This window comes from Thunnus maccoyii, chromosome 22, assembly GCF_910596095.1.
Source record: "Thunnus maccoyii chromosome 22, fThuMac1.1, whole genome shotgun sequence".
NCBI lineage: Eukaryota > Metazoa > Chordata > Actinopteri > Scombriformes > Scombridae > Thunnus > Thunnus maccoyii.
In genome coordinates this window covers 20398834-20409981 of record NC_056554.1, presented here as the reverse complement: position 1 = coordinate 20409981, position 11148 = coordinate 20398834, and the positions used below count along the sequence as shown (strand labels likewise).

Genomic DNA, 11148 nt, shown 5'->3' with positions numbered 1-11148 from the left:
AATGTAAAAATCAGTCAACATTTCAACAAAACGTATTATATCAACATTTCCAAAATATGTATAATCTCAACATTTCTAAAGTGACGTAATTTACATGGAACTGAGTACAATTGCGTAATCTCAACATATAATTTGTGAGGGCTTGAATTTGTAGTGACGCAGAGACGCGTTTTTAGGTTTTGGAAAGATCTGAGGCGAACAACAACGATGAAAAACAAATACACTGTAAAAAAGATTTGTTGACTCAACTTGACTTGGTCAAGTCATCTTGTTGCATTGACTAATTTAAGTTAGGTAAACTTAAAAGTGCCAAGTTCATTACACTTAAATAAATGACTTCGTACAATATGCAGTATGTTGACTTAACTCTCTGAGTTCAGTTATGTCAATATAATGTGTCAAGTTTATCACACTTAAATAAATTAGTTGATGCAACATGCAGTTTGTTCACTCAACTTCCTGTGTCAAATAATTTGAACTAGAAAAGATTAGTTAAGAGAAGTGAAAAAGATGTTGGTTGAACTCGTTTTATCAAGTTTTTATAAATGTGAATCAAGTTGGCTCAACATGAAATACTTAATTCTCTCAACTTACGTTACAAAGTTACTTAAGTTTACACAAGTTGACAGATTTCTAAAACTTACCAGGACAAGCGAACAATACTTACAAAGCTACTATAAATCTACATGAGAACTAACCAAGTCCAACCTAAATATTAACACATGAAAAAAAGTAGCTGAAGACATTTCAGTCAAGAATTTTATTCATGTAAAGTGTATTTCAACTTCGACCCACTCACTCACAAGTGTTCAGTGTTGCTTTTAAAAGCTAAAATCAGTGTGTAGACAAAACAAAAGCCTTCAGGCCCCCTCACACATCCTTGCTTTTGGCTGCTCAAAAAAATTGCGTCCCACACGTAAAAAAGCAGGGCAACCTCCTTTAATGAAGAAAAAAAAAAAAAGATTATAAGTGACTTGTTCAACAGACTCCAGTCAGGGGAGTGAGTGTTGAGGGTTGCTGCAGTAAAATGCAGAAAAACGTTTTAAAAAATTCTCAAACTGAGAAACTGTCTGTCAGAACAAATACTTAAAGCAATACTATGTATCTTCTGAAGAAAGATAGTTGATTGTTGAGTCTCATTCTCTGGTTGTAAAATACCGTCATTTTGGGTTGGTGGTTCGGACAAGTGACAATGAGAATCAAACCAAACCACGGGTATTTTACGACCTGGGAATGAGACTCGACAATCTACTATCTTTCTGCAGAAGTTACATAGAGTTCCCTTAATACAGGACTCTGTTCATCGTTGCTCCACAACATAAAATACGTGTCTCAGACACATTTCCTCCAAATAGAGCAACAGAGCTAAATTAGAACATGGAAACATACTTGATACATTACTCAAATATCCACTCTGTTAATGGCTGTTCTGCACCATAAAATACAGTCTCAGTGCATGAAAACATTTTTTCCCCTCTTACATAGTGCAATGGACAAATGGCAAAAAAAATAGAATTCTTTGGGACAAATGCAGAGACATCTTACATGCCCATCTCTCTATCTGAGCAATTTGTTCTTCAGTGTGTGGACCTTGGCAGTACAGGAGACCAACCCAATTCCCATGATTAGGCGCTGAATCACCTCAATTGTGTATTTGAAGTCTTTTGGATAGTCAAGGTTCAGCATGTACAGCAGTCCCATCAGGTTCACAAAAGCGTTGGGTACCTCACGCAGGTGACACATGACAATCTTTTCCTCGATCACGATAGCAACATCGTTGTAGGAAAGTGGAAGGAGTTCCTTCAGCTACTAAAAGGATTCCAATCACCATTCCCTTGATGATGTCGTCTTCAGAATCCGTTGACTTTATGCAAAAACAAAGAAAAAACAACAACAAAGGTGTCTGTGCTTTAGACATGCTTTACCATTTAGTGCATAGACACATGATGCAGGAAAAAAAACAAGTGTAACCCATGGTTCTATTTCAGGAAGCAGGTTTAAAAACTTTGAGTAACCCTGAGATGGGAAACTCTGAGGTTTCCAGTTCCATCAACTCCAAGTATTTTCACTCTGAGTTAAGCTTGGGCATGGTGCAGATTAATCGCTTGAAAAAACGACATCCGGTGTGTGAAGGCCTTAAAGGCCTTAAATATTAATTTTGGTGTCAGATTTATATTAAAATGTAAAAATCAGTCAACATTTCAACAAAATGTATTATATCAACATTTACGAAATATGTAGAATCTCAACATTTCTTAAGTGATGTAATTTACATGGAACTGTGAGTACAATTGCGTAATCTCAACATATAATTTGTGAGGGCTTCATGTGAATTTGTAGTGACGCAGAGACGCGTTTTTAGGTTTTGGAAAGATCTGAGGCGAACAACAACGATGAAAAACAAATACACTGTAAAAAAGATTTGTTGACTCGACTTAGTCAAGTCATCTTGTTGCATTGACTAATTTAAGTTAGGTAAACTTAACAGTGCCAAGTTCATTACACTTAAATAAATGACTCCAAGTATTTTCACTCTGAGTTAAGCTTGTGCATGGTGAAATAGTGAAAATGGTGAAAAAAGCCATCATCAATGGAGCTCAGATACTACAATTCAGCACACCAACAGGTAAATAAAAGACAGAGCCTTCATTTTAAAAGGATAGTTCGGATTATTTGAAGTGGGGTTGTATGAGGTACTTGTCGATAGTCAGTGTATTACCTACAGTAGATGGCGGTTGACACATCCCCAGTTTGGAGAAGCAGACAGGAGAAAAAGCACAGAAGCTGAGCAATATATTGCTGTGGACAGGGTCAGCAGCAAAACATATTTAAGCCACTTTAAAGAAAAAAAAAAGGAAAAGGGAAACTGCCGTTATATAAGCTAAATATTGCTCCCTCTCCCTTAACCAGACTCCAGTAGCAAAATCAGTCATTTTTAAAATCAGCCCTGTGTTCAGCTTTGTGACGATGCATTTTCCAGCTGATCCAAGAAGGTTTTTCAATAGTTTAAAGAAGTAGGAGAATTTTCTCAACCCATAAAGGAATAGTTATTCTTGCAATTTATGACAAACATTCAAAATCATCAAATTTGGAGATACATGGTTTTCAGTGGACAGGAAAGATACGATAAGTAACTAAAGCTGTCAGACAAATGAAGTGGAGTAAAAAGTAGAATATTTGCTTCTGAATTGGAGTGGAGTAGAAGTAGAAAGTCGTATAAAATGAAAAAACTCAAGTAAAGTACAAGTACCTTGAATATGTCCTTAGGTACAGTAGGTACAGTATTAAATGTAGTAAATGAGTAAATGTACTTAGTTACATTCCACCGCTGAGCACAAGGATGAGCTGACTTTTCAGTTGAGGGACGGCACAAAGATCAAGTGCCAGAAACACCAAGGTAGTAGCCCCTCCAGTAAATAGACACCATCTTCAGCTATTTGTGTATTTTAAATAAACCCAAAAAATAGCGCACAACAAATCTTACAAATCTATTTCGGCTGACACATGTTAGTATACCATTTATGGTGCCTGGCCAATACAGGTGAACAGGTGAAGTTGATAGTTAAACTTTAATAAATTTAAATTTTACCTTACCTTTTACTGGTGTGTGTCTTTAATCAATCAATTGCACAATGGGAAGGTGATGATCAAACAAATTTAATATATTTCATCACATACTGGAACTGTTCAGTGCAAGAAAGTTTCAGAGCTCTTCCACTCCTGCCTGTCCACTGACACTGGCAACGGAGAGGAGAGAGAGGCCCTTTTTTACACAGAGATCGCGCAATATCAGCGTAACAAACACTTCTATATTCTGCCTTTTGTTGGGTTTTTTTTAAACACAGAACCGGGCATAAAGGCGTAACATGCATGACAACGCGGGCTCAGACTGGGGGGAGAAGCCTGAACAGCCCCGCTGTTCACCAACGCATTTATCTACGCCGAACAACACGTCAATCTGCCTCTCTGCTCCACTGTAATCACACATAGAGCGGATCTCTATGACAAAATAATCTAATTAATTTATACCGTCAAGCTTTTTATAAGCAAGATGTCGCTTTTTTTTGCAGCAATGAAGTTTAAAAAAGACCATCGCCTTGCTTAAACTCCCCAACAAAAAGAAGAAAATGATACTCCCTAACGGATGCGAACATGAACAGGTGCGGGGTCCGACGCCATTTGTCAGCAAAATTTACAACCGACGGCTAGCTAGTTCGCTAACATGCTAACTTATTCCCCATAAGCAAAACGAACAAAACATGAAATATGCAACAAATGAATGAATTAATTAATCCGCATTACCTACGATGAAGTTGCTAGCTAAAATATGCTTACTTGATGATGGCGCGCGGTTCCAGCTCTGAGGAAAATGGCGGCCAGCTTCTTTGCTCTATTTCAGATTTGCGCGAGACCGCGCGGAAGGCGTCATGACGTCATACAGCAGCGCATGCGTGTTACATAAAATGACGACGCTAACATAGTACTTGCAGTTATCCATAGACTGTATAAAAATATGGACGTTGTTACCGTGACGTCAGCCGTTGGTTTCTGAAGAGCGGTTTTAGAGGAAGAGTTATAAAAAAATAAAAAATAAAATGTGTAAAGTTGGGCATTTTAACATGGGGGTCTATGGGGATTGACTCGCTTTTGGAGCCACGCTCAAGTGGCCATTCGAGGAACTGCAGTTTTTGACACTTCCGCATTGGCTTCATTTTACAGCCCCGGAGGTTGCCACTTGCAGTTAACTGAACGGATTACTATGAGTTTTAAGTATTTTTTTTAAGTTGAAGTTGTTGTAACTCATCTTGCTTTGTTGTAATGGACAATGAGTTCACTCAGCATGATTACACTAGTCCATCTGACTAAAACTTCTAATCCCTTTTACAGTGTATATCTTATTGTTCAATCAACAAACAAGTCTTGTTAGTAATTGCAATAAGTTAGTAAGTAATGCAGGAACACAAGACTGAATGTAATGTAATAGTAAAAAGACGTTTAACAGGTTTGTTATTTAACCATGTGTCACCAGTAGGGGGCGTTGAAGCACCACTGCTTATAATAAATCAGTGGATTTGAATTCTTTGTGGCTTTATTATCAGCAGTATTAAAATGTGCAAACCATCCAACCCACACAAAGCAATATTTATACACTTTAAAACCACCAACAACATATGAAACATTAGAAAATAATAATTATCATCATTAAAATAACTGGATCAAATATAACTAAAGAAATAAATTAAATCAATCAAAAGGTCAATTCGATTGTAGGCATATTTTTTAAAAACCGAAAAAGAAAATATTTCCAGTTGGAATCAAATTTAAGACATTTTCGTGCCAAGACTTGATTGTTTTCATTCCTCTGCTCGCTCTATCCGTGTGTGGTTCTTCGAAAGAGAGAAAATGCAACATCTCAACCTTTTAATGTGTAGTACTTAAACAAAAACTTGGAAATAAGAAGACAATGGATAACATACATATATAATGAATCTCTTTTCATAACGTCCTAACCGATCAGTATGTCTGGACAATGGCGCCATCTGCTGGCCAAATACTGTCAACACCATAAAAGGCCTCACGGCAGAGCGACATAAGTGATTACGGCTGCAGAGATTAAAAGAAAAGAAGAAGCTACACATATAATTTGGAATCAACAAAAATAAATTAGTTGTCTTAAACCAATATCGAGAATTATGTCTCCTCAATTAGACGTAATACCACCAGAAATGACTGTAAACTGTTGACAAAAGACACATTTCTTGCCGAATGGTAAACTAGAAAAAGTAATGCTCATACTTCAGGATTATTTTATATAGGAGAAAAATGTTCTCACCTTACTGGCGCATAAATGCTGCTACATTTCTCTCCTTCGCTTTATTGAACAGTAATACAGTAATATAAGGATAATCGATATGATCCTGAAGATGTCCGAGTAGGTAAACGAAATACACAAGTTATTAATATTAAAAATAAACAAATAGCTCAATATTAGATTAGTAATGAAAACGATTTTTAGAAAAAATACACAAATTTAAATTAAAGGTTCATACAGTCAGACTCTCCATTTGTGCAGTTTTACACGTCTCAGTAGTTCTTTTGCAAATTTGAAATTGATACGTTTCACGGATTTACTGAACAACCGGAATCCGTTATAAAATAATTTTAAAAAGGTGTACAACTGGGGTTTCATGAACTGATGCTACTTGGGGCCGTTTAAGTCCATCTTGTGACTATACTCATGTCTGGTATTTCCCTGTTTTTTGTGATCCACAGTATTTCAGTTATAAATGAATCTGAAAACTTTGCTTACTTTACTTTGCCCTATGACGTACTGGTAACTGGTGGAGAAAAAGTCAAACCTCCATACTACTTCGCTACTTTTAGGTGAACATGATGTGCGAGGGAAAGACGGAAGAAAGAAGTCTGCTGTTGTGAGGCTGAAGTTCAAAGAGAAGAACTCTGGTCAGATCGCCTTCACACCGCTGACTGCATCTGTGAGTAGAAATACATCATCTCAAAATAACGTGTATAGCTTCATGTAAACTTGCGGTGTAATAGTGTGTGAATTTAACTAAATTCTTCAATTTTCCTTTTTGTCTTTTCGTCGTACAGCCGCCACAGAGCAGAGTCATACAAATATGACGAACAATCGTGTGCAAAACCTCCATAAAAATGCAAAAAGCAGTAACAAGAAAAATATGTCTCTGAATAACAGGAGGACAAATATCATATGTTGCGATTGCAACAGCCAGATAAGAGGCCTGGGAAACTCCATGGCATGCAGAATTACGCTTCATGGGTATCGAGACTGTTCTGCCACTGATGAGAGGAAGTAATAGTGTCTTGGATTCGTCTGCACATTGCTGAAGATGATGTGAAAACAGGTTTGATTTCCAGGAAATTGTTGACGTAAATGATAAAAGTCACATTCGCTTCTACGGTGTATCTCTTCTTTTAGCAATTAAATTGTTCTAATTTGTTTTAATTGTTTGTCACTTGAAGGTGGTTGTTCGTATGTATATACACGCATTTGTAGACTATTATATTTATTACAGAGATGCTGCACATGATGTTATTTTTATTGTTAATGTATAAATCAATCGATCATTGTTTGGCCGTTGCACATAATGTGGTACATCTCATCGGGTGACTTGAATTGTTTTGGATTTTCCTGTTATTGTTCTTGTCGGTACTAGTTTTTTGATGATGCCTGTTTATATGATTTGTATCAGCTGGTTTTAACACACATTCGGAGGTGGTCTGGGCCGCATGTGGCCACATTCTGTCAGTATTGTAACTACTTTTAACTGAAGTATAGACGTTTAACAACAGCTAGTGGAAATGACTCAGAGCAGTGTCAGAGAGAGAGAGGAACAGAGTCTAGCAGAGGCCAGCCAAAGTCAAGCCCAAGGCAGCTCCGACCCCTCTTCACCAGGTCAGAAAACATTTAGACACAGCAAGATAATAATAATGGTAAAAAAAAAACAAAAAAAAAACTGCAGTCTATATAACATGACAAATGGACATACTGATGTGAGTTTATTTAAGCAAATACCTGAATTCTTGTCCCTTATGGTGATGAGGTTTAATGGTTTTGTTCTACCGGAGCTCTCTCTAAATGTTTCAAGCATTGAGTCTTTTCCTTTAACATTTTTACTAATAGTTGTGATTGTATAGTTGTCAGATGGCATGGTTTTAGCGGAGTACAAGCATGGATTTTTGTGATGTGTATTTGTGTTTTAGCTGCAAATTTGGATGACACAGATATGGATGAAAACAGCCAGAGTGAGGTTGGTGCAGGCAGGGCTGGCTCTTGACAACAGGGGACCCTAAGCAAGATTTTCTTTGGGGGCCCTCCTTAAGCCGAAATCATACTTTCCACGTCTGTGAATATGCAAAGGTCCACGTGACATAAATTTCCACATCAGAGGGTGTTTATCGAGGCTCTGTGCGTACCTCCAATTTTTTGTAGTCCAGGCAGCTATGGAGTTACTTTTGTGTCTTTATTATGCAATTAAACGGAATAGGTTTGCAATCAAAAAATAGATTTGGGAGTAAAACCATCGACACTGCAATCAAAAATGTTTTATTGCAAGTAAAATAAACTTGTGATTAAAATGCAAATCAAAAACTTTTCTTGTGAATCCAAAAGTTTTGTTTGTGAATCCAAAAGTTTTGTTTGCTGTTGAGCTGAATTTCGCTGAAAGATGTAAGACACGTCTCTATTGGCCAGTCTTGAACAGAGCAGGAGTGAAGACAGATAATCAATGTACAGCTACATTTACTCATAACTTCTGTCTTAGTAATAGCAAGAATATCATGTTTGAACTGGTGCATGTAGATTGCTTTTGTTTAACGATCTGTGATGTTGTCGTGGGGACTGTAAGCAGGCGTTTAGTTTGCTTATGCGTCATTTACATATAAGTACATCACATGTTCCATTATATGAGCAGAGAAGGAGGGAGGAAGAATAGAGTGAGAAGGGGCATCAAGTGTGATATTGTGATTTTGTGCGTGTGAGTGTTGAAGGAGTGGTTTTTCAGTCTGAGCTGAAAGGACAAATATGAAGACAAGTTTTTCTGCACGTATGCTCACACATTCTAAAGCCATCACGTGTAATGACTCAGAACCTCAGAACCCAACAGCAAGACCTCAGAGACAGGAGCAGAGTCCAGTATTCTTTAATCAGTCCAAAAAAAACCCAAACAAGCAGGGGTCACAAACCAGGCAAACAACTCCAAGGGACTAGGCAAATCTCAAGACCGGGAAACAGGTAGGATCTCAGGTAACAGGCGAGCGAACAGGTAGATATAGAACTGCTGGAAAGCTAGGCAAACACACTAGACAATCTGGCAAGGAGCATGTGAATATATAAGGAATGACTGATGAGCCTAATGGGATCCAGGTGAGGAGATAGGTGAGGAAACTCAGGTGAGGGGAATGGGGTGATTGCAGGGCAGATGGTGTGGCAGGATCTGCAATGACAGGAGAGTTAGAAATCAGAACAACATGAAAAATAGTCACTAAGACGGTGAACCCGTGACATCACATTACAAAAGGCTCCGCTTGTCTCTTGGACTGACACGAATGTGCCTACGCTGATTAAACCAAACCAAAAGCAGAGCAAGAAACACAATCAGCAAATACAAACCGCAACCACATTGTACACCAACCAATTTTTATATTTCCCCTAATCTACTTGATTTGATTTATTGAACAGGACCGTGTGCAGTATTAAGCATAAATGATGCACTGCACCGGAAAACACACCATACAAAATACAAAGCCACACACAACAGCACATCACATACACCCACAATGTCCACTGACTGCCCAAATGCAGTGTGACGAAATGGTATAGTACAATCTCGTATAGAGGATATTCTGGAGGATCTAATAGAGGTTACTGAGCGAGTGTACACAAAGTCACATAGTGGAGGAGGGGCCAAACAATTTAAAATTTTTATAAACTAGGCACAAATTTGAGAATAATCTAAAATTGTCAAAGCTCAGTAAATTGTATTTCTCCAATACCCTACAGTGATGGAAATGCATGGAATGCATGGAAATGCATCCAGAGTTTTTAGAGGACTCAAGGTTTTATGGCTGTTTCTCCAGTCTGCGCCCAACATGCGATGCGATATGGGAAAGAATCATAGCATGCATAAATATCTTGGTTCAAAGAGTTATTAATCCCAAACATCTGCGTTAAAAGAGAGACCTTGCTCTATTCTTTTGCTCTATTCTTCTCCAATATTTTCATATTTCTTCTGATTACTCTGTTTCCGCTGTTTTCCCCTGACACAGTCAGTTTTTGTATGGGTGGATGAAGTGGGTTCAAAAAGTATTTCACAACTCACCACTCAATGGGGAAAGATCTCTGCCTGCACATCTGTCCTGTCACTAGGGAGTCTCCCATTTGTAATTTGTACTCTTTGTTCACTGCTGAACTGCTAATTAAGAAAAGTTTTTGACCATCCCATTCAGGGTAAGGAAGCAGCCAGCAGACTCCTCTCCCTCCGTCAGGGCTCTAGATCAGTCGCAGATTATTCTATTAAGTTTAGGATTGGGTTTGGATGGGATGAATCTGCATCACAGGGTGTGTTTATTTATGGCTTAGCAGCTAATATTAGGGACGAGAAAGCAGCTAGGGATGAAACTAATAGTTTAGACTCCCTTATATCCCAGTCTACTCGCCTAAATAACTGCATTTGTTAAGGCTGTAGGGAGAAGACAGACCGCCCGCAAGCTCCCACCTCTTGCTTTCAGCCCAGTTCAGTCCCCTGTCAGCTCTGATAACCATCTTTTTTCCAGCCATTCCCTTAGCTCCTCATCCCTAGCGCCCATGAAAGAAGAGCCCATGCAGTTGTGGAAAGCTCCATCTGTGTGGTCCACTCAGCAAACTACAGTCCCCTTTTCCTGATCCTCCTGACCTCAGTCATCAGTCCATCATCATTTGGAGAAGTTTTTAGCAAACAGTGAGCTCTTTCTCTTCCAACCTGTTGCGTACAGACAGAGGGAGGAAGGCCATGGAAAAATACTGTGATAAAATAAAATGAATTCAAATAGAGACCAGAATGTATGTCAAGTAAATGACCGAGATGTCAGAATAACCACCACAAGACCACAAAGAATAACATGCAAAGAATGAATCTTCATTAAAAAAACAAAAACATTGATTACAAAAGGGTCTGGAATTTGACTAGGTTGGAGAGTTACCACGCTTGAGGGGGAGTCAGGACTGACTACACTATAAAAACTTACACCCCCATCCGGTAATGCAAAACACACATCACGGAAAAGAGCACATCACTACATTCTTCCTGAGAATTCCTGAGAAAATGCCTGAGAATCTGCCACACTACGCCCAATGGAGTCACAAGTTATAAGAAGGACTTAATTTAACCCCACCCAGCTTCTCTCCTGTCCCCACTATAATAAAATACACAAGAAAAATACACTATACATACAAGTGTAAGGTTTAAAAGTGAAGTTAATTTATACATTCAAGTTAATTCACAAAATATGTATTTACAATGTTTACACAGTTAATTATTTATATATCGATGCTGTATTATTTACATATTCATAGGTTTAAATATTTGCATCAGCATCCTGTGAAGGTTGAAACAGTATTGAATCTGCTTC

At 38.1% G+C, this 11148-nt stretch overlaps 2 long non-coding RNA genes across 2 annotated transcripts; one reads left to right on the top strand and one right to left on the bottom strand.

The window, feature by feature from the left end:
* Window positions 1-745: 745 nt before the first annotated feature.
* LOC121889002 lies at window positions 746-4440 on the bottom strand. Its single transcript, XR_006093407.1, has 2 exons — window positions 4336-4440; window positions 746-1864 (listed from the first exon to the last, which is right to left on the bottom strand). It is a non-coding gene; the product is annotated as an uncharacterized LOC121889002 (long non-coding RNA).
* A 1870-nt stretch (window positions 4441-6310) lies between these two features.
* LOC121889003 lies at window positions 6311-6985 on the top strand. Its single transcript, XR_006093408.1, has 2 exons — window positions 6311-6494; window positions 6613-6985. It is a non-coding gene; the product is annotated as an uncharacterized LOC121889003 (long non-coding RNA).
* The last annotated feature ends 4163 nt before the right edge of the window (window positions 6986-11148 follow it).